General features: G+C 42.9%; 1 long non-coding RNA gene across 1 annotated transcript in view; it reads right to left on the bottom strand.

Moving 5' to 3' along the window:
- Positions 1–17,181, bottom strand: part of LOC129659527 (uncharacterized) — a 37,365-nt gene extending 20,184 nt beyond the window's left edge. The window contains exons 1-2 of the long non-coding RNA XR_008718111.1: positions 17,037–17,181; positions 9,888–9,991 (exon numbers count right to left, since the gene is read on the bottom strand). This is a non-coding gene — a long non-coding RNA (uncharacterized LOC129659527). The remainder of the gene's footprint in view (positions 1–9,887; positions 9,992–17,036) is intronic.
- Between the last annotated feature and the right edge of the window lie 9,818 nt (positions 17,182–26,999).

Genomic DNA, 26,999 nt, shown 5'->3' on the forward strand with positions numbered 1-26,999 from the left:
TGTTTCTATACACTAATAATGACCAAACTGAAAAGGAATTTAATGAAATAATCTCCATTTCCTATAACATCAGAAAGAATAAGATACTTGGGAATAAACATACCCAGGGAGACGAAAGACTTATACACTGAACACTACAAAATATTACTAAAAGAAATTGAAGAAGATACAATTAAATGGAAAGACATCTGGTACTCATGGATTGGAAGGTTTAATGTTAAAATGGTCAGACTACCGAAAGTGGTCTGTAAATTCAGTGCAATCTCCATCAAAATCCCAGTGGCATTCTTTGCAGAAGTAGACCAAAAAATCTTAAAACTGAATCTCATAGGACCTTTCATATGAGATTTCAATCTTGAAATCTCAATCTTGACCTTGGTCTTGACCTCAAGACCTTTCAATCTTGAAAAAGAGGAGCAAATTCAGAGGTCTCACACTTCCTGATTTCAAACATACTACAAAGCAACAGAAATCAAGGCCATTGGGACTGGCAAAGAGACAGATGTAGAGACCAGTAGAACAGAATAGAGTCCAGAAATAAACCTGATCACATATGGCCAAATGATTTTTGACAATGGTGTCAAGACTACACAATGAGGAAAGGACAGTCCCTTCTCAAACGGCATTGGGAAAACATTGCCCATCAGGACACTGAGTGGAGCTCGTGAGCTGAGTTTTTTCAAACAAAATTGAAGTGTTTGCTTTTCAAGTTGGAGGAAATAGAGTTTGCTTTCCTTCTTTTCTCAAGCCATCTTCGATATTCAGAGAGTCCAGAGCTTGTATGTGAAACCTAATTGGATTATAGGAATGTATACCGAAGAGTAGGTGAGCTAAATATTTTATTTGCAAAAAAATAAAAATCAAACATTGTGCCTTCTTCAGCATAGGGTATTTAAAGCCACAAACCCCCAGCCTTAGAAAATATCAGTGTCAGGATCCTTAGTCAGGAACAGTAGAAACCACTCTAGTCTAAACAGAAAAGGAATTTCTTCAAGGATATCAGATGCCTCACAGACTCTTTGGGAAGGCCAAAGAGTTAAATTGGAAGGCCAGTCAGTTGAGAATAACATCCAAAGCACTGTGTAAGAATAACTCCAGCAAGGACTCCCCACTACTGGGCTCAGTTACTGCAGCTCCCACCGATGCTGTTGAAAAGCAGTATAGAGGTTCTTTTAAAACCTAAAAATAAAATTACCATGTCATAGTGTGAGAGCAGCCATATACTATATGAAAATGAGTGGGTGTGGCAGTGTTCCAAGAAACTTTACTTACAAAAACAAAGGCAGTGGGCCTGATTTAATTCAGAGACTAGAGTTTGTCAATCTCCACTCTAGAGCAATGTCATTGGTGATCTTATTAGATATTAACACCATTTTTTAAAGGTGAGAGACTTGGATGTCTTCACTGGGTGCTAGAAATGCTAATGTTGCTATCCTAATTGGCAATGGTCTGGTAGATGGCAAAAATGGCCACACTCTCTCCTTTCATCCATGCTTCTTTACCTGGAGCTCTGTAGCCCCTCCCACCTGATTCTGGGCTCAGCCAATGGGTTATCAGAAAAATGTGACACAAGCAGAGATTTGGAAATGTGCACAACGGGGCTTGTCTTTTCTTAAAACCCCTCCTGGATGATGTAATACACGTGGCCCAGTCACTCCTGTTACCCAGACCTACAGCTTGACAAACACCAGCCCTGTGACGGAATTCATGCTAGACTGCCCATCCACTAGCCAGTTTGCCAATTCATCATGAACGCATGAGTGGGCCTAGCAATGATCAACTAAGCTGGCCCAGATCACACAGTCCAGCCAATTCACGAAGTCACAAGCTAAATAAATAGTTATTATTAAAAGCCACTATGTTTTAAGGTCAGCAGCAAAAGCTCCGAGCTATTAGTTTGCTAAATTTTTTTCACTTACCTTACCTCACCTTACTCCCATAACGCAGGAGGAGCAGATATGTAATCCCATGTTGCAAAGGAGAAGAAATTGAGCCCCATAAAAACTTAGTGACCTACCAAATATCAGTGAAAGTGAAAATCGCTCAGTCGAGTCCAACTCTTTGCGACCCCATGGACTATACAGTCTACGGGATTCTCCAGGCCAGAATACTGGAGTGGGTGGCTGTTACCTTCTCCAGGGGACCTTTCTAACCCAGGTCTCCTGCATCTCAGGCAGATTCTTTATCAGCTAAGCCACCAGGGAAACCCGCCAAATATCAAACTGGTAATAAATAAAAATCTGGGTCTAGAATGGAGTTTGCCTTGATACCCTAGTCAAAATGTACATATTGACTGTATTGTTTTGTTGGTGGAAAAGTGATAGAACAAATATTGCTTCGGCTCAGTCAATAGTTCTGCTAATATACTCTTATCTCCTCCAATTATCTTCTAAATTCTAACAATTCAAAGGATGGTCCCTTATCAAAATTTGTCCTATTATTTACAAGAAATTATCAAGTATCCAGACTTGGCTAGAGAGACTTTCAGTTGATTGTAGGGAATAAGCAGCCAAACATCTCCTGTGAAAAGCATAATTTGGAGGAAATCAATGTCTGTTAATCTCTGCAGATCTCTGCTATGGTTTCGCACTTGCTGATAACTCTTACAGGTAAATGAGCTCAGCACATTATAGGCAAAGTTCTTGGGAAATGTTTCCTGTGAAGGGCTGGCTAATAAATATTGTCATCCTAACTCTCAAAACAAACTCTCAAACTACTCAATTCTGAGTCATACAAACTCTCAAAAACTACTCAATTCTGCTGTCATCCATCGTTTAAGAGCAGTCATGGACTATTTAAAAATGAAAGGGTGTGGCTCTGTTCCAATAACTTTATTTACAAAACAGACAGGGGTCTGATTTGGTTCACTGGTCAGAGCTGACCAATTCCCACTTTAGAGCAATGTCTTGGGTGGCCTTATTAGGATGTGAATGTCCATAGATATTAACACCATTTTTAGAAGATGAAAGACTTGCATATTTAATGCACTATAGTTTAAGGGGACCAACCCACACTCAGGTCCTGTGATTCAACCATTACCCTGGCAAAGGACACCTTATTAGACCAGCCTGTTGAGTGCATGGGCTGCCTTGCTGTAGAGCATCATCTCCTCCCTAGCACTGTGCCTGGCACATGGCACAAGTGGCAGAGGCTGCTGGTTGCCCACTAAGACGCATTCTCTCCCTGTGTAATAAACACTGCAGGCAGGGTCATAGCCAGCCAGCCAGCAATGCTTTTCCCAGCCTCCCTTGCAGCTTGAGTGACCCTATTTCTAAGTTCTCACTAGTGGAATGTGAGCTTAAATGAAGTGTTCAGCTTCCCACCCCCACATCCTTAAAAGGAAATTGCTGCCGTGGATTTACTTTCTCTCTTCCCTTCCTTCAAGCTGGCACAAAAACATGCCAAAGTCCTGGCTCTGACTGTGTGAAGGAGGACAATGCTAGAGACAAAGGCTTCTCACACCTAAAGGCATTAGCATCATCTGGAAAGCTACTTATTTGCAAAAAAAACACAGTTAGATGTCTACCTAATACTATATATAAAAACTGGGGCTTCCCAGGTGGCGCTAGTGGTAAAGAAACTGCCTGCCAGTGCAGGAGACCTAAGAGACTTGGGTTCAATCCCTGGGTTGGCAAGATCCCCTGGAGAAGGAAATGGCAACCCACTCCAGTATTCTTGCCTGGAGAATCCGTGGACATAGAAGCCTGGTGGACTATGGCCCACAGGGTCTCAAAGAGTCAGCAACTTAGCACAACATAGCGTATATAAAAATTAATTCAAAATGGCTCAAAGACCTAAGCATAAGACCTAAAACTGTAAAACTCTTAGAAGGAGGCTTCATGACATTGAATTTGGCAATTATTTCTTCATATGACACCAAAGGCACAGGCAACAACAACAAAAATAGACAAAGTAGATTTCATGAGAATTAGAAATTTTGTGTATCAGAACACAGTATCAGCAGAGTAAAAAGACAACCCATAGAGTGTGAAATACTATTTGCATATCATATATCTGCTAAAGGATTCATATCCAGAATACATAGAGAACTCCTAAAACTTAACACAGTAAACAACTCAATTCAAAAAAGGACAAAGGACTCGAATGGACATTTCTCCAAAGAAGATATACTAGTGGCCAATAAACACATGAAAAGATTCTCAACATCACTAATCCTTAAGGAAATGAAAACCAAATCTATAAGGATATGCCACCTCATACTCTTTAGAATGGCTACTACCAAAAATAAAACAGAAACCTACAAGTGTTAGTGAGCCTGTAGGAAAACTGGAACTCATGCACTGTTGACGGGAATTTTACATTTAGCAGCTGCAGGAAAACATTCAGTGATACAGCAGTTGTGGGAAACAGTACGGTGGTTTCTAAAAAATTAAAACTGGACCACCACATGATTCAGCACTTCTACTTTTAAGTACATACCCTTAATAACTGAAAGTGAAGTCTCGAAAAGATATTTGTACACTCATGCTCACAGCAGAATTATTTAAAATAGCTAAAACATGGAAGCAACCCAAGTGTCCAGAAGAATGGATAAACAAAATATGTTATGTACATACTCTGCAGTATTCAGCCTTAAAGAGGAAGGAAATCCTGACATATGCTACAATGTGGGTAAACTTTGACGATATTATGCTAAGTGACGTAAGCTAGTCACGAAAAGACATGTGCTGTATGATTCCACTTATATAAGACATTTAGAGTAGTCACTATCATAGAGACAGAAAGCACAATGGTGCTTGCCAGGGGCTGGGGAAATGGAAAGTTACTGTTTAATAGGTTTCAATTTTGCAAGATAAAAAGGATTCTGGACATGGCTAGTGGTGATGGTAGTACAACATTGTGAATATGTTTAATAGCACTGAACTGTATGCTTAAAAATAGCTAGAATGATAAATGTATGTGTATTTTACCACAATTAAAAAAAAAAAAAAAGAATTACCTGGAGAGTCTGGTAAAACACAGATTGCTGGACCCCACCACCAGAAGTACTGGTTCAACAGCTCTGAACTGGGGCCTACGAATTCAACTTTCTTACAAGCTCTCAGGTGATGCTGATGTTGCCCATCCCTGGACCGTACTTTGAACAGCACTGCCCTAGCAGAAAACAGGTTCACAGTAGTTAAGGAATTTGGCTCATCGAATGATCTTATGTAACTGGGAAGAGAAAGAAAGAAACTTTCTTAAGCCAATGTCAGTGAAGTGCATGCCTCCTTGTCACAGCAGCTTGGCTTCTGTCCTCCTTCAGTTGGTACTCAGTAGTCATTTGTTGGATGATTACGTAGGCGAACCATTGCATATATGGTGGTAAAAATTACTGATTGGTCTGGGATGTTTGGTTCTTCTGGTCTGCTTTATTCTATCCCTAGGGTTGGTCCAAGGGGCATCCTACTCACTGTGAGGACTACAGAGTTGGACCATAAAGCAGGCTGAACACTGAAGAGTTGATGCTTTCAAACTGTGGTGCTGGAGAAGACTCTTGAGAGTCCCTTGGACGGCAAGGAGATCCAACCAGTCAATCAAAAAGGAAATCAGTTCTGAATATTCATTGGAAGAACTGAAGCTGAAACTGAATCTCCAGTACTTTGGCCACCTGATGTGAAGTGCAGACTCATTGGAAAAGACCCTGATGCTGGGAAAGATTGAAGGCAGGAGGAGAAGGGGATGACAGAGGATGATTGGATGGCAGAGATGGGGACAACAGAGATGGTTGGATGGCATCACCGACTCAATGGACAATGAGTCTGAGCAAACTCTGGGAGATGGTGAAGGACAGGGAAGCCTGGTGTGCTGCAGTCCATGGGGTTGCAAAGAGTTGGGCATGACTGAACAACAACAAAAGAGTCCAATAACTGGGATGTGGGCAATTGCAGCAGTGTTGCTCTGCAGGGAGGTCTGCTGCTCCCAGAGCCAGGCCCTCAGCTCAGAGAGCTGCTGCGACTTCACATGCAGGTCCTCTGTGCAGGCCTGGATGGCTCCAGCTCCCTACGCCTCCAGCCACAACTGTTTACCAACCATTCTCATACAGAGTTAAAGAATGGATTATCTCGCAGGGAATGCTGGGCACACAGGCTTGCTGAGAGAGCTGGATTCCAAGTTCAGGAGATGAAGAGCCAGATGGGCAGCGTTAGACAAGGGAGGTGCTCCCATGTTGGGAAGGAATGCTGGTAGTGACCACTTCCTTCTCTTTATCCTGCATTGGAGTTAAGTGCTGGCCTTGCGCAAATCTCACGCTGAGACCTGGACCTCAGTAACTCCAAAACACACACCCTTTTCAGAAATTTGTCATTTCATCATTTCTTAACCAAATGACTCCAACCGCAGAAAGCCACAAATTTTCCATTGGGACTTATTCCGCTGCTGCCTTTTGGTGGGTATATTCTTTCCTGCTTCCTTTAAAAACCCCATTCATTATATGAAGTATAGGTTTTTTGAAACTGCTTTTAAAGTGAACTGGTTATTAAATATCCATATCTTGTCTTCCAGTCTTTCTCACTCCACTTTATAGATTTGAGAACTGAAACACAGAACAGTCTATGGCTTAGAAAAGCTAAGTTCCCTTTTTATTTGGCCCATGGACCATAATCTGAACTTTGAAGTCTAAAGATATAGGATTACCCACCCTCTTCCCCACCCTCAGTATAGCCAGACCCTGATGTAAAAAGCCAGGAACCTCGTTCCACAAGTGTGGGCAATCCAAGACTTCCAGTTTCTGGTTGCAATTGAAGGCCAGGAAATTTGGAGAACAGGATGGAATTGTTTCTTGTACAGGCAAACAATTTGTAATCATTAAAAAGTACGAAGCTAATGAAAAGCAATTCATCCAATGGCAAGCGTTGCCATAAATTTCATTCCTAAAGGGAACACATGATACAGGCATGATTCTTGATTTCAGATAAAGAAAAAATGTGGAGCTATTATTAAATACAAAGTAAAACAACATAAAAAAAAAAAAAAGCCAGATGATAGAAGGAATGCAAGCAGGAGCCCCGGGGCGGAGGGAGGGGAGAGCTCAGTGAAGGTGGGATGTGTGAAGGGAGAGAGGGCCCTGAGGTGGAGCTGTGCCAAGTGGAATCCATCTCCAGGCTGGCGAGGCCAAGGGGCAAGGATAGAGCCCATCCTCCCCTGGGAAGCCTGAGCGGGGCCTCTGCGGGCTCCGGCTGAGCCACTCACCCTCCCCACCCCACCGCCCCCTGCAACAGGGAGTCACGTGGGGCCCTCCCCGTATGAAGCAAGAAATAAAGAATGACTCCTCATTTCCTGGAACACTTGAGACCACAGGGGAGTTGGCAGAAGTAGGCAAAGTTTCAGATTTTTGGTAGCATAGGAGCGGAGGTGGGGGAAGAAGGCACCCAAGCTACCTAAGTCTCTCTCCCCAGGGAGACATCTGGCAAATATACCTGTGAGGGCTTTTGAGGTAGCCTGCAGTTGAAAAAAAATCAGCCAGGGATACTGCAGGTTCTACTCAGATCCAGAGGACCAGGTAGAGATTTCTGCCTTTGAAATATCAATGCATCCTTTGCCATTCGAAGTCCACTTAAGGGTACCTTGAATGAACACTTAGTATCATGACAAGATCTTCCCAACCACTAAGAAAAAGTGTCTTTCCTTTTTGCCACCACAGATGCCTGAAATTCCTTTCATAAGGGACTAACAATCTCTATGAAATCATTAGAGATAAAAAAATTTTAAAGCAAATACCCCCAATAAACAGAGCATACTGAAGACATTCATTCATAAGGAAAAGGTAAGCAGCAAATGGAGCCACAGGCTTCCCAGATGACGCTAGTGGTAAAGAACCCACCTGCCAGGGCAGGAGACATAAGAGATGTAGGTTTGATCCCTAAGTTAGGAAGAGCCCCTGGAGGATGGCAGCCCACTCCAGTATTTTTGCCTGGAGGATCCCATGGACAGAGGACCCTGGCAGGCTACAGTCCATGGGGGTCGCAAAGAGTCAGACACAACTGAAGCAATAGCACACATGTATGGAACCACTGCTTTGACAGAGGAAAAGGGGTGCTAAAACAAAGGAGGGCTTCCCTGGTAGCTCAGATGGTAAAGAATCCTCCTGCAATGTGGGAGGCCTGGGTTCAATCCCTAGGTTGGGAAGATCCCCTGGAGGAGAGCATGGCAACCCACTCCAGTGTTCTTACCTGGAGAATCCCCATGGACAGAGGAGCCTGGTGGGCTATGGTCCATGGGGTCACAAAGAGTTGGACATGACTGAGCAACTAAGCGCACACAAAGCAGAGGAGGGACTGAGGACTTCACTGGTGGTCCAGCGCTAAGACTCCACCTTCCAGTGCAGGGGTGTGGCTTTGATATCTAGTCAGAAAGCTACATTTCCAAATGAAAGTGAAAGTCAGTCATGTCACTCTCGACCTCATGAACTATACAGTCCATGGAATTCTCCAGGCCAGAATACTGGAGTGGGTAGCCTTTCCCTTTTCCAGGGGAATCTTCCCAACCCAGGGATTGAACCCAGGTCTCCTGCATTGCAGGTGGATTCTTTACCAGCTGAGCAACCAGGTAAGCCCTACAATCCCAAATGCCTCTCAGCCAAAAAACCCAGAACATAAACGATAGAAGCAATATTGTAATAAATTCAATAATGACCTGAAAAATGGTCCACATCAAAAAAAAAACAACAGAGGAAGGACTTAAGTTGACGAAAGACCTGGAAAACAAAGTTACTGACGAGCTGATTACACTCAGCGTTGACTTTATTTATCTTCAGCTCCTGGGGAGAGAACTGGGTGTGACGATATCTGTGTCTCATGGGTCTGTTGGCAATAGATAGTCTTGTGTATGCTTTATGGAGATTTCGGTGCTTTCTTTCTTACTTTTTTTTTTTTTTTTAATAATTTTTGGCTGTGCTGGATCTTTGTTGCTCCGGGGACTTCTCTCTAGTTGTGGGAAGTGGGGACTACTCTCTTATTTCGGTGCTCAGGGTTCTCACAGTGGTGGCTTCTCTTGTTGCAGAGCACAGGCTCTAGGGCGTGTGGACTTCAGTAGTTGTGACTTGTAGGCTCAGTAGTTGTGGCGCACCAGCCCAGGTGCTCCGAGGCACGTGGGATCTTCCTGGATCAGGGATCGAGCCCACGTCTCCTGCACTGGCAGGCGGATTCTTCACCATTAAGCCACCAGGGAAGTTCTGGTACTTTCTTTCTTAATGCTTTTTAAAAAGCATTATTTGAGCATTCTATAGTATCATGGTTGGGGATATCTGTATATGACACAGTTGTTGGTACAAACTTGAGATGCAAAGGACCTGGGCACTGCGACCCCAAGATTTGGGTTCTATCCCAGGCTCTGCCACCCACTAGCTGAGAGACCTGTGGCCACTTGCGTCATCTTTGGTGCTTAATTGCCTTGGGCAGCACTTTCGATCGTGGTTCCCTTCTTTCTCAGTTGGGACACTTTGAAAGCAGAGCTGCCCCATTGGAAGTGCAGAAAGGCCTCAGAACTCTGCCCACTCTCTCCCCCTTCCTCCCATGGCTTGTGTGGCACCTCATCCAAACCTTGGGACAGTTTCAACTGCACTGGCTCAAATGATGGCTAAACTCTCTTTGAGTTCATCCAAAGGTAGCTTCCTCTAGAAGAACATCACAGACAGGCTTTGAGACTCAGCAGTCTGGACTTAGAGCAAGGCACGTGCTTCATGAGCCTTGTTCTGCTGAGGAATTGTGCATGGGGGCCAGAAGATATATATCTCTATCATTGTCTCTGTACGTAGATCTCAGGGCTCCAGTGTCCCATTTGTTGGCAGTAAGCATTTCTTGAACACTTTCCTTTTAAGTAAGTTATTAATCAGTAGAGAGAATAAGAAGTCACATAAAAAATGAGAAGCAATGAAACTGGTTCTTTACCTCTTCATGAAAATCAGTGCCACATCACATACAGGAGAGAAGCTCTGCAGATCCTTAGACACTGGAGCACAGTGAGAAAAAGTTGTATTTGAACAAAACTATTCCTGCAAAGAGATGTAAAGGAGATCAGATCAGGGAAAACTCAAACAGTGAGACTCAGTACTTGAGGACTGGGTGTGATGAGGACCTGGGTGGGGAATGACTGCTCTCCCCTCTGAGAGCAGCTCCAGGCCATAGGAAAAACTTGTTCTGGGACCTGGAGACCTAGGGTCTGGCACTAGATTTGTTCTCAGCTTGTCAGTAAGAGTCTCTAGAATGAGAGGTTAGGGCTTGAGCATCTGCGAGGCCCACGTTTATCCATAAAGTCTAGGATGCTCTCCTTCAGCAGCCTTTGTGACCGAGAGGGGCCGAAAATCACTAGGCATGTTTCCCTGTGTTCTCTGCATATATTTTAATGGGTCCCCAGGTTCTTCGAGACATTTGCATGTTGATGGTTGAGACATTAGAGCAATCCGCAATGGCCAAAAGCACTACCTTGTGTAATAGCAACGAGCACTTGTGTGGAACTTATTCTGCTCAGGCCCTTCTTAACTGCTTTATACACATTAGTGAATGAAGTAGGTGCTACCATCATTCTTGTTTTATAAATAAGGAAATGGGCACTGAGTAACGGTTAAGCAAGTGGTTCAGGGTCACACAGCTACAAGTGGTAGAGCCGGGCTTCAAACCTAGGCAGTCTGGCTCTGGAGCGCATGTGTTAAACCACTATATCTTGGTTATGAAACAAATAAGAATAGCAGGGGCATATAATACCATATATGGGAACTTCTGGCCATTCTGAACATGGAGAGCTTTGAGGCCATACGTCAAGGAGGCGGGTGGGAGTGGGGTGTCAGGGTACCTCAGAGGGTGCTAAGGGGCTGTGGAGGATCACAGCTACTGTATACATGTATTGCTACCACTGTATCTGTTTCTCTCTAAAAATTAACAGCAACAAAGAGACATGGTCTTTTGCAACTTTGGAAAGAAGCTAGCAGCTGTAGGGATCTGGAAATAATATCTCCTTAATTCAAAGAACTGAAGCATTGGTTTAAAAGGGGTTGACTTTAAAGCTGGTATGTGAGTTTACTGGGGCCACTGGCAGGGATGTTAACAATTTATGGAATGCATTTTTGGAAAGGATTAGGGGATAAAACATGTTGTGTCTTACAAACCCAGAGTTAGGAACACAGCTCTAAGGGGTGAGCATTAAATATCAGGCTTTCAGTATGCATAGTTTTTAAGGGACTTGCTTTGCCTTCCCTCTTCTTTCTTTTCTTTTTCAGATCTTACCCAAAGGATCAAATTCAGGCCATGCCGGATGTGTCCAAATCATTTCCATCTGACGCCCAGGACGGCCCAGGAGGCCTGGCCTTGGGAAGCAACCCCCAGTGAGTGCTGTTTGTGAAGCGACCAAGATAGAACCCTGTCAGTCGCTCCGGCTCAGCCTGGTCCCAGGCCCGCCAGCACTGGCTTGCTGGTATTCCTCTGTCAGCTGAGTCTTAGAAATAGGCTGCTGTTTACATTCTGGCCATGAATTGAAATAAGAAAAAAGAAGCCCTTCTTTTTATTCTAATTTCCTCTCCCCTTCCCCCTCCCCACTGTACAAATGACATGCTTCCCACAGAGGGGAGTGGATGCATGACAGATGGGTAAACTGAGGCATGAAGAAGTTGACTGATGTGACCTGACTCTGCTTGGCTGCTGTAGAACAAAGAAAGGCACACAGATCTCTCAGCTCAGAGGAAAACCTCTGGCCGCAAAGAGAGTGTTCAGTCAAAAGGAAAACACCAGGCTTTTAAAAGAATCCCTTTGTTGCCATTTCTGGGAATGGTGCTTGGAGCCCACCTGCCGGCCCCAGATTTTCACAACTCCCCAAAACACAGAGAACCTTTTAGTTCTGTTTTCACCTCCTCAATGACTAAAATGATCGGACAAAATACACCTGGCAGAAAGGATTTCCAGCTGCTCCTGCAGGCAGCGGTGATCGCGTCGAGGTGGAGGTTGGGCACGCTAGTATTTACCAGGGAGGCGGTGTCTAAACTGAACGAGATGAGCAGATGGGGCAGGCAGACCCCAGCAACAGGCCAGACGTGCACACAACCTCTGCTTCTGCTGGGAAAGAATCTGATGGGGAAGCTTGTTCTATTGCAGACAGTGGTCCTAGCCCAGGAAGGGCCTGTAGATCCATGCTTCCAACCCCTACATCCAGCCTTCTGGGTTGTTTTTCTTTTTAAAGATTGTAGTTTTAAAAAACACTTTTATTTATTTCTTTATTTTGGCTGCGCTGTGTTTCACTGCTGCATGCAGGCTTTCTCTAGTTGTGAGCGGTGACTACTCTCCGTTGTGGTGCCCAGGCTTCTCATTGCGGTGGCTTCTCTTGTTGCAGAGCACAGGCTCTAGGCCAGAGCTTCAGGAGATGCAGTGAGCAGGCTCAGTAGTTGTGGCACATGGGCTTGGTTTCTCTATAGAATGGGAATCTCCCCAGACCAGGGATTGAACCCATGTCCCCTGCATTGGCAGGTGGATTCTTATCCACTATGTCACCAGGGAAGTCCTACTGTATTTTTTAAGAGCAGTTTCAGGTTCACAAAAAAATTGAAAGGAAGGTACAGAGCTTTTCCATATATATACACCCCTGCCCCTACACATGTATAGTCTTCCCCAGGATCAATATTACTCACCAAAGTGATACATTGGTTATCGAGGATGAACCCACATCGACACATCATAATCATCCAAAGTCCATAGTTTACCTTAGAGTTCACTCTTAGAGTTGTACACGTTCTATGGATTTGGTCAAATGTATAATGATATACATCCATCAGTAGTATATCCTAAGGAGTATTTTCATTGCCCTAAAGATCCTCTGTGTTCTGTCTATTCGTCCTTCCTTACCCTCCAAAACCCCTGGCAACCACTGATCTTTTTACTATCTCCATAGTTTTGTCTTTTCCAGAATTTCATAGAGTATGTAGACTTTTGGAATCATATAATATGTGGCCTTTTCAGATTAGCTTCTTTCACAGTAATATGCATTTAACTTATCTACAGGCCCTTTCATGGCTTGACAGCTCATTTCTTTTCAGTGTTAAACAATATTAAGGTGCCTAGATGTACCACAGTTCATTTATCCATTCACATGCTAAAGGATATCTTGGTTGTTTCTAAGCTTTGGCAATTATAAACAAAGCTGCTATAAATATCCCTGTGCAGGTTTTCATGTGGACGTAAGTTTTCAGCTATTTTAAGTAAGCATCAAGGAGTGCAACTGCTAGATCATAAGGTAGGAGTATATTTAGTTTAGTAAGAAGCTGCTAAACTGTTTTACATAGTTTCTGTACCCCACTGGTACGTTCCCACCAATAATATGTAAGAGTTCTTATACAGGATGTGGAGAATGTTTTCACGTGTTTATTTTCCATCTATGTATCTTGGAGAAGGAAATAGCAACCCACTCCAGCATTCTTGCCTGGAAAATTCCATGGACAGAGGAGCCTGGTGGGCTAGAGCCCAGGGGGTCTCAAAGAGTCAGGCATGACTGAGCTCACACACACACACACACACACACACACACACACACACATGTATCTTTGGCTAGGTGTCTGTGAAGATCTTTGGCCCATTTTTAAATCAGGTTGGTTGCTTATTGTTGATTTTGAAGATTTCTTTGTATTTTTGTATAACAGTCATTTATCAGATATGTCTTTTGAGAATATTTTCTCCCAATCTGTGGCTTGCCTTCTATTTCTCTTGAAATTGGATTTCACAGACCAGAACTTTTTAAATAAAGTCCAGGTTATCAATTATTTTTTCATGAATTGTGCCCTTGATGTTGTGTCTATAAATGTATTACCATGCCCAGTATCGTATAGGTTTTCTCCCATGTTATTTTCCAATAGTTTTACAGTTGTGTATTTTAAATCAGGTCTGTGATCCATTTTGAATTAATTTGGTGAAGGGATATAATGTATGTGTCTAGACGCCTTTTTTTTTTTTTTTTTTTGCATATAGATGTCCGATTTTTCCAGGACCACTTGTTGAAGAGACTGTCTTTGCTCCATTGTATTGCCTTTGCTTCTTTGTCAGTGATCAGTTAACTGTATTTAAAGGGACATATTTCTGGGCTTTCTATTCTATTCCATTGAGCTCTGTGTATATTCTTCCACCAATGCCATCCTGTCTTGATTAGTGTAGCTTTAAAGTGTCTTAAAGTCAGGCAGCATCAGCCTCCCACTTCTTTCTTCTATCTCATATTGTGTTGTCTGTTCTGGGTCACTTACTGCTCCATGTAAACTTTAAAATTGGCTGGTTGATATCCATAAGATAATTGCTGGAATTTTGATTGGTATTGCATTGAGTCTACAGATTTAGTTGGGAAGAGCTGACATCTTGATGATATAAAGTTTTCCTACCCATGAACATGGAGTTCATTTCCTTCATTTTTAAGGATGTTTGAAAAGGACTGATGAGAGAAGACCTCTTTGCCTTGTACCTGATTTTAGTGGGAAAGATCCAATTTTCTCACCATTAAGCATTAATATAGTATAATGTTAGCTGTAAGAGTTTTGCAAATAGTTTCTAGCAAGTTGAGAAAGTTCCCTTCTATTCCCATTTTACTGAGAGGTCTTTTTGAATTGTGTTCAAAAATATTTAATGACTATATAAGAACATGGAAATATAAATGGTTATCTGGGAAAATATTTATAATACATAAAACAGTCCAAGAATTAAAATACTAACAAGATAACCCAAAGGAGGATTTTAAAAGTTTTTTTCACTAAAGTATAGTTGATTTACAATAAGTTTCATGTGTACAATATAGTGATTCAAAATTTTTAAATATTATACTCCATTTATAGTTATTATTAAATATTGACTATATTTTGTGTGCTGTACATTGCTGAGAGTTTTTGTCATGGGTGAGTGTTAGGTTCTGCCAATTTCTTTTTCTGCATCTATTGATTTGATTGCATGATTTTTTTCTTTTTTAGTTTGTTGATGTGATGGATTTTTTAATATAAAATTTTAGTTACATGAAAAATGTTATTTTAAAGAATGATATGTTTAAACATCTAAATTACTGTTCTTGCTCCATAAATCAAGACTTTACAGAGAGACCTCTAGATTTAGTATCACACACAGCATTCTGTTCCATACTGGTTACATTCCGCTCTCTAGAAATCAAATCAATCACATCAGTAAGCATTTATGAGCACCATCTGTGTGCAAAACACAGTGCCTGACATCAAGAAAAATGCCAAGTGGCTTATCCCTACAGTAACGTTTGAACTTTCTACTTTGAAATCATTTTAGAAGTTCCAGAGCAGTTGCAAAATTAGTACTTAAGGTTGCTGTTATGCTTCATCCTGTTTTCCCCAATGATAACAGTACACATAGCCATAATACATTGTCAAAACTGGGAAACAACCCTCTAGTTTTATGGATGAAAATATGGAAGCTTGGGAAGGCTGGACTTGCCGCAGAGGCACATGGTGAGGGAGGTAATCCGGTGTCCCCCACAGGCACACCTCACACCCCACAGGGGCAGGTATACAGTAGTCAGGAATATCAAGGTTTGCTTGAGTCCAGCTTCTGGCACTGATGAGCTGGGTGACTTTGGACAAGTTTGTTAAGCTCTCTAAGCATCAGTTTTCTCTACTAGTGCCTACCTTGAGGGATTATTCTGGAGACTAAGAGGAAGTATATACCAAATGTTACATACAATGTCTGACCTATAACAAGGATCTACTCTTTTTGGAGGCTTCCTCTGTTTCTGGCACTGTTGCAGGTACTCTGGATGTTCAAGTGTGTGATTCTTAGAACAGCTCTAGAACACTTCAGCATCATTTTACACATGAGGAAAGTGAGGCACAAAGATGTCACAGACCTAGTGAGGGACAGCGCTGGGACTCAGAGTTAGGCATTCTGAGTTGAGGGCTGTTGCTTCAACATCCCGTGGCCAAGACTTAAGGAGCAGAACTGCCACAGTTGTTCCAGCGCCTTGCCTCTTGCCTAGACCCACTGGCTAGCTGGGATGGCTTCTCTAGGCCATCTCACTGGTGCCACCTGTGTGTGAACTTGAGGACAGGCACTTAGCATTTGGCCACCATAAGCTAGTGGTTAATAAGCTACTGGGCTGACTTCACTAAGCTCTGGGGCCTTGAAGGAGCTCAGCAGCCATCCAGTCAGGATTCCTGCCTTTCCATCACCATTTTCTCCACCTCTTAGGTCCCCTATGTCTCAAAAGATTTTGCTATCAAAATCTTATATTTGTTAATTAGTTGAGCTATATTTCCATTTTTTTTAAAAAATTAAAGAAAGATAATTACAATGAACAAATAGAGATATTGAGCAACAAGGGATAATCAATGTCATCACATTTGTTTAAGAGAATTCTGGGTAAAAACAAACAAACTTTGATATTTTAATGGGCCTATGCAGGCTTAGCCGGCAGTGTGACTTCTAAAAATAATGAAAACAACTTAAAGATTCCTAAGGGTTTAGGAATCCCAAAGACTTAATCCAGTCCCAAAAGACTCTAAAGATTCCAGAAAATCCCTTACAAAACATAAATACGCTTTGTTATATGTGCTTTATGTTGGCCTAAATCCCCATTTCCATATCTTAATCTCATTCTACCTTACAGTTTGATATTTACATGGGAATCTCTAAAATTTAAAGATATCCAATTGCATTAAAATATTTCTATGCACATATGGTACCCAGGTGCATAATAAATGTAGAAATCATTATTTCAGAACTAGTGGCATGTAGTTTCTTTTCTGGTCATGCAATCTGCCTACCTTTCCACACATTTTCAGCCATTTTCCCTCTCCTATTCAGCTTTTTGCCCACTTTCCATATTCCTTTTTTTGCAATTAAGTCTGAGGTCTAAACAAGGACTGTGTTATTAGGGTTCCCCACAGAAACAGAACCAATATTTTATATGTGTGTGTGTGTGTGTGTATAGAAAAAGAGACAGACAGAAGACAGGAGGAGAGATAGAGACAGAGAGCAAGAGAAACAGAGAGACAGATAGAGACAGAGACACAGAGGGAAATGGAGACAGAGAGAGGCAGAGAGTTTTATTTTAAGAAGTGAACTTACATGATTGTTGGGGCTGGCAAGTCCAAACTTTGCAGAACAGGCTGGCAGCCTGGAAATTCCAAGAGTTTGATGTAGCGACTCGAGTCTAAAGGGAGTTTGGAGACTGAATTCCTTCCTCTTCGAGGGACTGAAGTCTTTTCTCTGAAGGCCTTCAACTGATATGGGTGGGGAGGCCCACCCATACATGGAGAGTAGTCTGCTCTACTCTAACTTTACTGATTTAAAAGTTAACCACATCTTTAACATATCTTTACAGCAATATCTAGATTGGTTTTGACCAACAACTGTGCCCCGTAGCTAGCCACGACCTATTGTGCTTATTTGTACCCTACTCTCTGCAGCCCCAAGGACTACAGCCTGCCAGGCTCCTCTGTCCATGGAATTTTCCAGGCAAGAATACTGGAGTGGGCTGCCATTTCCTACTCCAGGGGATCTTCCCAACCCAGGAATTAAACCCAGGTCTCCTGCATCTCCTGCATTGGTAGGTAGGTTCTTTACCACTAGCACCACCTGGGAAGCCAAGTTGGCATAAATGTAACCATCATGTGTAAAAGTACTGTATTTAGCATTGAGATATATATATAGAAAGATATATATATATATAACCTTGTCCCTGACCTTAAGGAGTTGATAATCAAGTAGCGAAGTGAAGAAGTGATTTTGACAAGTATCATATTCAGGAGTGAACAGGAAACTAAGACCAGTATGAGAAGGATATGCTTTAACAGGTATGATTTGAGCTGAATTTTAAAGTCTGAGAAGAGGCTGACAGAGGAAAGGCGTCCATCCCAGTGACAGAGTAGTGAAAGGAAGTAGGAGACTGTGGATGCCTTGATGTGAGGGGGTGGAGTGTGAGAGTCTCTAGGATGGGGATGGAAGGATGCTAAGGTACAGACTGTGAAGTGAGGATTGTAGAGGCTTTTATGGAGGAGGTTAGAAGCCCCCTGCCCACCTCTGGCTGTTTCTATCAGAAGATGGTGTCAAGGTCACCACACAGCAGGTGGTGAGGCTTCCTGGAACTATTCCAGCTGGAAAGTCCCTCAGAAGTGACCTCTGAGGGTTTTCACCTAAGGAGGTACCCCTGGCACCACTGCGGGGGTAAGGGGTGGGCAGGACTCTGGGGGATCCCCACACCCTTTTCAAGTTAAGCACTCAAACGCTATACATTATCACATGGGGATTTTCGGCTTCCAGCCAGCAGCTGTTTTCAGACTGGCACCCTTTCCTGGGTAGCCAGGAAATAAAATAAAATAAAATAAAAGCAAGCTAAACACTAAATCTTCTTTCCTCCATTCTTCTCCCAAAATTTTAGAAACAATCCTTCTTTCCTCGTGAGCCAAAGTTAGGTCCTTCACATTAATGCCAAGTAGAAAGAAATAACATCAATTAATGGTCAACTACAGCAAAGAATGTTTTCAATTCTGGATAAGGAAATTGACATTTTAAGTAATGTATATGGCAAACTGTGAAATTAAATATTTTTGAAAGTAATTTTTGCTCTCTTAAAGTATCAGAAAAGCAGAAGAACAAAGACATCCTATGCTAAAAGGTAAACTTTAAAAATAAGCAGAGAAGCAAAGGTACAGAATCAGTGAGCCTGGAAGACCTAAGAGATCATTCAGCCCATAGATGAAGACCTCTGCTCAGAGAGGCTATTTGCTTTACTAAGATCACACAGCTAACAGGTAAAGTTAAGATAAAACCACATTTATGTCTTGATAACACTTGTTCCTCTACATAATGTTGCCATTTAGATTTGTGACCATTGCTTCTCCATTTTGGAAGAATGTGAGGGAAGTTTCTGGAATCCATACAGCAAAATAATGAGCCAATTTCATTCCATTTTTTGTTGGCTTGTTTTGGTGAAATGTATATAGAATTCACCACCAGACACTATTGGACAGTCTGAAAGAAGTAGGGAATGAAAAATTTTGTGCTCCATCTTTTGGTAGAAGAAAGCATGGTAACACGCACCCCCAAGGGTATGACTGCATTATTTGAGGTTTTAGGTGTATTAGTGGGGTGGCTTAGCTGGTAAAGAATTCACCTGCAATATGGGAGACCTGGGTTCAATCCCTGGGTTGGGAAGACCCCCTGGAGAAGGGAGAGGCTACCCACTCCAGTATTCTGCCCTAGAGAATTCCATGGACTATATAGTCCATGGGGTCACAAAGAGCCAGACACGACTGAGCAACTTTCACTTTCAGTGGGATTTGTAGTGTGAAAAGAGACAAAAGAGGAGTTAACAGGAATTGCTGCTTTCTGGAGATCAAGAATGCCCTGAAGTCAGACATAACTACACTGAACTCTTATCTACTCTTCTTACAAAGGTAGATTCTATCAATTGGTTACTTTTGTGAAAAAGGGATGTATTTGATCTAAAAGGGAGATATAATTAGTTTGTTGGACTAAATGACTGCAGACTGAATGTTTATGTCCCCCTGCCCCAATTCATATGTTAAATTCTAATGCCCAATGTGATGGTATTTTGAAGTAGGGTCTTTGGGGGTGCTTAGGTCATGAGAATGGCACCCTCATGAATATAATTAGTGCCCTGATAAAGGAGGCCCCAGAGAGATCCTCACTCTTCCTACCATGTGGGGACACAGCAAAAAAAAAAAAAAGTTCATCTATGAACCACAAAGATGGCTCTCACCAGACACCAAACCTCCTAGCATGTTGGACTTAGACTTCCAAGAGCTTCCAAATAAATTTCTGTTGTTTATTAGCTGCCCAGTATATGGAATTTTTTTTATAGCAGCCTGAATTGACTCAGGCATGTTGTACCAAGTCAACAAAGAAATATGAAAAAAAGCTGGACTATACAAAAAACCTGCATGTTTACAATGATATTTATTGAAGTGAAATTTTACCTGGCCATAGCATAATGAAAACACAGAAGTTCTTTCCTCTGGAGGAAAATAATTTATTGGGTTTTATGCAGCCTTAGCCTTTGACACAGGCCTTCATAACTCTTCCTTCATGAAACCAGGATGGAATTTGTCTCCCTACGCCAGGAGGTGGGAGAGATGGATACTGGAGAAGAGATGAAATTGACTACTTACTGGTGATGAAGGGACTGTAGGTGAAAGGAAGCGGGACAGGGGGATACTTTTAAGATAGTGAACACTTTCTGTTTCCTCAAAAACACCCCAAGGCACCCCAGACAACCCAAACAAGAAGCAAAATGAGTGATTGCTGGGAGCCAGCATATTGCATATTGAGTGAGGATCTAGAATAGCTCAACTGGAATTCTATCACTGCCGGGAGCCAGCGTGAGGCACTCCGCCCATGACAAAGGTCATGAGAAAGGAGGCTCGGCATATGCAAAGGCGGGATCGAGCCTCAGGAGTCCCCCTGGAAATTCTTGAGCATCTACCCCCAAACCCAGAGTCTGCCTACTTTCTGCTTTGTGCTTTCACCTACACCTCTGACTTTACGGGGGGCTGTCTCCCACTACCTCTCTCTGGAAAAAGAGTTAGCTTACAGCTCCAGTTAATAATTCCTGGGTGTGACAGTGTTTAACCTACAAACTCCTTTGGAAATCCTCTAGCCTGCCTGAATAGGTTTTTCCGGCCACATGTGATTGTTCAGAGCCTCCCAACTGTGAGAGGCAGGAGATGTTCTAAACTGCCTAAACACAGATTCCTTTGAGTAGTTAAAAGATTGATTAGAAATTGTATTGGTGAAGGGTTTTTCACTTGTTGGGCCAATGTTTGCTGCTAAGTCTCCATACTCCTTACCTACTGTGTTCTTGGCAGTGTATTGATTGATATAATGGGTGTATAGAAATGTAAAATGCAGCTTTGTCCAATGCTTTTTGGAAGGCTGGCGCCTGACTTTGGAATAATCACCTTTAGAGAAAGATAAGTTTCTTAAAATGTTAACAGGCCTCCTGGCCAGAAGATGATGTCAATCACCTGAACTTTTGCATATGATAAGGAAGAAAGCCTGGCTTGCTGCATGGCTCTACCCCTTCCCCCATTATCCTCTATGCATACCTTTAGGTATAAAAACTACTTTGGAAAATAAAGTGCGGGCCTTGTTCACTGAAACTTGGTCTCCCCATGTCACTCTCTCTCCCAAATTCCAGCTGAGTGTCCATCTGGAGCGCGGATGTCCTCTGCGACCATTTATTTGCCTGGGCTTCTAAGACCCACTCGAGAAGGTGTCTAAGGTGGGGCACCTTCCGCTATTCGAGAGGGCGCCTGCGGCCTCCGTGGTCAGAGCTAACCTGGTGTCACGGGTTATATTGATTTTCCGCGTAAACCAAGCCACTCAGCTTCTTTTCTCCACTGAATTTTCCTACTGAGCTATCCTTATTTCAGCCGCTTTTCTCCACTGAATTTCCTCACTGAGCTATCCTCATTCTATTACTCTTTGAATCTTTGATGAATAAATAAATATAAATAAGTCGCCGACGCCGTCCCCGCTTCGAATACCCTGGATCAGCCGGGGCTGGACCCCGGCAAGTGATCCTTTGCCTCCAGCCAGATATCTGTACAGGTTGGGAGAGCAGCCTCACAAGAGTCAGGGAGATAGGCTGTCTGCCTGCCTAGTCACCATGAGGTGACAGGGTCAGAAGGTCACTCAAATCTGTTTGTTGAGTCTTTGAGTCCCCAAAACTCCAGAGTGACTTCTTAAAGAGGAGGAAAGCAGGCAGATTCTACGGAAGGCAGCCTTCTCAAGACTCCGGGAGTCCCCTGCTGGCTCTGGTCCTATGCACAGCCTGTATTATTCAGCAGTATTACTGAACACCTGTCATTGGCAATATTCTGAGGGGAGTTAGGAGGCCTGTGAAGGCTCACCTTTCCTAAGGGTATAAATTGACACAAACCAGTCAACAGAAACACAAGTGACCAAGACATTTACCCTCAACCTCAGCTGCCCAGAGATGACACACACACCCCTGCCAGCTCTTCGGTGGGACACACATTCAATCGTAGGACTGGAAGCAGCCTCAGCAATCACCTTGAACATCCTCTTTCCAAATTACAGATCAAAGAATAGTACCCAAAGAAGGGAAGTCTGTACCCAGTAGAGTTAGGAACAGACAGAGTTGGAGCAGCGCCCCAGGCTGCTGGAGCTGACCAGGCCTCTCTGTCCTGTCTATGGTACCTGCCTCTTCTTGTGAGTTATGGGAAAGAATGATGTGATAGAAGCCAAATAATCCAACAATTTGGGTTTTCATCTCCTCTCTGATGTAATCAGTGCTTCCAAATCATCAAGACAGCATGCAGCCTTTCCTCTTTTCCTACCTGACACCCTGCCAGAAGAACAAAATGACAAGAATAGCAGGATACCCTCGCCCCTGAACTCTGCCTGTGTCTTCCCAGCACAGTTATGCCAGCCTACCTTCCACTCAGCTCAGCTCTCTCACTAAATCTCTGCACTGAATAGGACTTCTCTGGTGGCCCAGTGGCTAAGACTCCATGCTTCCAATGCAAAAGGGCCCAGGGTTCAATCCCTCGTCAGGGCACTAGATCCCCCCATGCCAGAACCAAGAGTTCGCATGCCACCACGGAAGATCACACATGCCACAGTGAAGATCAAAGACCCCGCGTGCTGCAACTAAGACCTAAGTAAATAAATATATATTTTTTTAAAATATGCTGCTGCTGCTGCTAAGTTGCTTCAGTCGTGTCCGACTCTGTGCGACCCTATGGACAGCAGCCCACCAGGCTCCTCCATCCACAGGATTCTCTAGGCAAGAATACTGGAGTGGGTTGCCATGGGAACCCCTTTAATTAAAAAAACTTATGCACCATAGAGCGTGGAGGTTACAAGCTTAAGTTCTGAAACCACACTGCCTGGATCTGAGTCCCACCATTGGCCCTGCTGGGTCTGTGATTTTGGGCAACTCCCTTAACCTCTCTCTCCTTTAGTTTCCTTACCTGGAAAGTAAAGAGGTGGGATCAGGTCCTTTCAAAGGTGCTGCTTACCCTGACATGACTGTGCTTCTATTAATTTACTGAAAATACATAAGAAATGACCAGTGTACCAGTGAGAGGAAAGGATGGGTCCAGGGAGCAAGCACTTGTAGAGAAAGATGGACCACAGAGTCCTTTCACTCCACTGGAAAACAGCTGCTTTTGTTTCTCTTTGCCTTGCATTGGGGTGGCCCTGACAACAGAAGGAGAAGAACACAGAAACTTCAAGCTGTTGTTATATAGAAGGACTGAGTTTTCAGGTATTTGACCGTGTGTTCAGGTACACCAAATAGCAGTGAAGCAGTGACTGGCTAAGCATTTGATGAAGACTGGATATTTGGCCCCAAGCTGGGACTCAAAGACGTCTTAAGTCTTGGGATGTATCAGCTGGGGCGGACTAAGTGATCACCAGGGTTACCCTGTAACTAGTCTGGAAGTCGTTGGCAGTGGGCTTGGAACTAATGAATCAGAATTGCTGGAAATGAGGCCCAAGAATCTGCATTTTAACCAGCACCTCAGATTGGCTTTTTAGGCTTAATTTTTTTTTTTTTTTTTTTTTTTTTAGAATTTCTTTCGATTTTTTTGGCTGTATCATGGTATGTGTTGAGTTTTAAGTCAACTTTTTCACTCTTTCACTTTCATCAGCAGGCTCTTTAGTTCTTCTTCACTTTCTACCATAAGGGTGGTGTCATCTGCATATCTGAGGTTATTGGTATTTCTCCCGGCAATCTTGATTCCAGCTTGTCCTTCATCCAGTCTGGCATTTCACATGATGTACTCTGCCTATAAGTTAAATAAGCAGGGTGACACTATACAGCCTTGACATACTCCTTTCCCGATTTGGAACCAGTCTGTTGTTCCATGTCCAGTTCTAACTGTTGCTTCTTGACCTGCATACAGATTTCTCAGGAGGCAGGTCAGGTGGTCTGGTTTTCTCGTCTCATGAAGAATTTCCTGGTTTGTTGTGACCCACACAGTCAAAGGCTTTGGCGTAGTCAATAAAGCAGAAGTAAATGTTTTTCTGGAACTCTCTTGCTTTTTTGATGATCCAGTGGATGTTGGCAATTTGATCTCTTGTTCCTCTGCCTTTTCTAAAACCAGCTTGAACATCTGGAAGTTCACGGTTCACAAACTGTTGAAGCTTGGCTTGGAGAATTTTGAGCATTACTTTGCTAGCATGTGAGATGAGTACAATTGTGCGATAGTTTGAACATTCTGAGTTTGAACAAGCTCCGGGAACTGGTGATGGACAGGGAAGCCTGGCATGCTGCAGTCCATGGGGTTGCAAGTAGTCAGACATGACTGAGCAACTGAACTCAACATGGTATGTAGAACCTTAGTTCCCTGACCAGGGATAGAACCCATGCCCCCTGCAGTGGAAGCATGGTTTCCTAACCACTGGATTGCCAGGGAACTCCCTTTAGGCTTAATTTTTTAAACTGCTGATATAGTCCTTTGTCTCACTTTTAAACAATAATAATCTAGTTATTTTTGCTCTGCTTCCTTCTACACAAGGAGCTAGAAAGTTGGCATAAGACTGTGGGTAAAAAATGGCCAGAAAATTCTCAGGTCCTCAGTCAAAGACAGATTTGCTTCCCTTCAGCCTATTGCTCCCTAAGATGTGTTAATTCTGGCGTGCAAGTGGTCTCAGGTGTTGCCAAGGGAGAAAAGCGTCCTAAGAAAGGAGGCCCTTACTCTTCATAGGCCTCACGGTGCAGGGCAAAGGTGCCTTGGACAGTCTTGTTCTGGAAAAAGCTACCCCCTCACCACCATCACCCCCACCTCTCCCTGTCCCCACCCAGCAGAGTCCTAACCTCTCGTGAAAACAGTCTCTCTGAGGTCAAGGACTGAGAACAAACTGCAAATAAAAACATCGGTCTTCTTAGCAGCTGACTCACGGGACCAACCCAAGGGAGAAGCCAAACCTCTGAATAAGGCAGAAACGGCTTGATTTGGGGCATGTATAAATTAGGAAATGTGTAGTACTGCATGGAAAAATAATAGGTAGTTTTATCTGCAGAGTTGATAGACAAATTTGGCGTTCTGTGTGCTCAGGCTTTTAAATATTTATAACCGGGAATCTGCAGGGGTAATGTTCTTACTGAGACCTTTCTGACAAAATTTTGCAAACTACAAAGAGATCCTGGCTAAATCTTTCTGCAAACCCATTCAACACCTTTTTAAAAATAATGGCTAGATGTTCCTGGGTCACCTTAGTAAATATCGTATAGTAATACTCTAAAGGTGGCCAGGGGTCCAGTGGGCTGGGATGCACCCAAAATACAGGGGTAACTCCCCAGCAAAGAGGTAGTTTGCGGATAAGCAGTGGAGATGCTAAACTATTGTAATTTAACATCGAGGAACCACAGAACCTCCTTCCCAATGCATTTTGCTTGAGGTGAGCCTTGGAGACCCACTCTGGTAGTATTTCAGGATTCATGAAAATCTCGCCTTCTCCTAGAACTCAAGATGGTCTTAGGGAGTCCTGACCAAACCCCAACTCTGAGGAAGAGGTTTCTTAGGCATGTTGAGACTCTGGGGAGTTCGTGAACTTGTCCTTCTCAAAATGTCCTGGAAATGGGGGTAGCTGACCCAAAAGTAGACACTCCATTATAGCACCTCCCTTATGCTCTCAGTATACACCAATGGGAGTGCCTGGTCCCCACTGCCCTACCTTGCACACCAGGAAACAGTTCTAGGAGAGTAAAAATGGCTTGTCTACAGTCCCAGTAAAGTGATGGCAGGGTGAAGATTCAAATTTATATCTTCCAAACCCCAAAGCTGCATTGGTGCATATGATACGTGCCATGGGGACATTTTCAAGCAATTATGAAACTAATATTATGCTTTTAGTTATTGAGGAGTGCTTTGCCAAACTTCAGACTTAATTATAAATAGATTTATATATCTATAAATTAAGTCTCTTAACATCCATTCATAGAGTTGCATTGAGTACTGAATGAACTAACATATATGTCGAGCTCCCAACATTTCTTTTTTCCTGGAACATAGAAAACTCATAAAATGTGAGTGCTAATATTTTTATTGTGTTTGGGGAGTAGAAAGGAATGGTTTAGGTGAAGTGTGCACACAGTTTTCTATGACTCAATACAGAGACAAATGAACTCAATGATTTGGGGGCCCAGATCATGAACTCCTTATTGCCAAATTCAGACTTAAATTGAAGAAAGTGGGGAAAACCACTAGACCATTCAGGTATGACCTAAATCAAATCCCTTATGGTTATACAGTGGAAGTGATAAATAGATTTAAGGGACCAGATCTGATAGACAGAGTGCCTGATGAACTATGGATGGAGGTTTGTGACATTGTACAGGAGACAGGGATCAAGACCATCCCCATGGAAAAGAAATGCAAAAAAGCAAAATGGCTGTCTGAGGAGGCCTTACAAATAGCTGTGAAAAGAAGAGAAGCAAAAAGCAAAGGAGAAAAGGAAAGATATAAGCATCTGAATGCAGAGTTCCAAAGAATAGCAAGGAGAGATAAGAAAGCCTTCCTCAGCGATCAATGCAAAGAAATAGAGGAAAACAACAGAACAGGAAAGACTAGAGATCTCATCAAGAAAATCAGAGATACCAAGGGAATATTTCATGCAAAGATGGGCTTGATGAAGGACAGAAATGGTATGGACCTAACAGAAACAGAAGATATTAGGAAGAGGTAGCAAGAATACACAGAAGAACTGTACAAAAAAGATCTTCACGACCAAGATAATCATGATGGTGTGATCATTGACCTAGAGCCAGACATCCTGGAATGGGAAGTCAAGTGGGCCTTAGAAAGCATCACTACAAACAAAGCTAGTGGAGGTTGGAATTCCAGTTGAGCTCTTTCAAATCCTGAAAGATGATGCTGTGAAAGTGCTGCACTCAATATGCCAGCAAATTTGAAAACTCAGCAGTGGCCACAGGACTGGAAAAGGTCAGTTTTCATTCCAATCCCAAAGAAAGGCAATACCAAAAGAATGCTCAAACTACCACACAATTGCACTCATCTCACACGCTAGTAAAGT

This window comes from Bubalus kerabau, chromosome 8, assembly GCF_029407905.1.
Source record: "Bubalus kerabau isolate K-KA32 ecotype Philippines breed swamp buffalo chromosome 8, PCC_UOA_SB_1v2, whole genome shotgun sequence".
Taxonomy (NCBI): domain Eukaryota; kingdom Metazoa; phylum Chordata; class Mammalia; order Artiodactyla; family Bovidae; genus Bubalus; species Bubalus kerabau.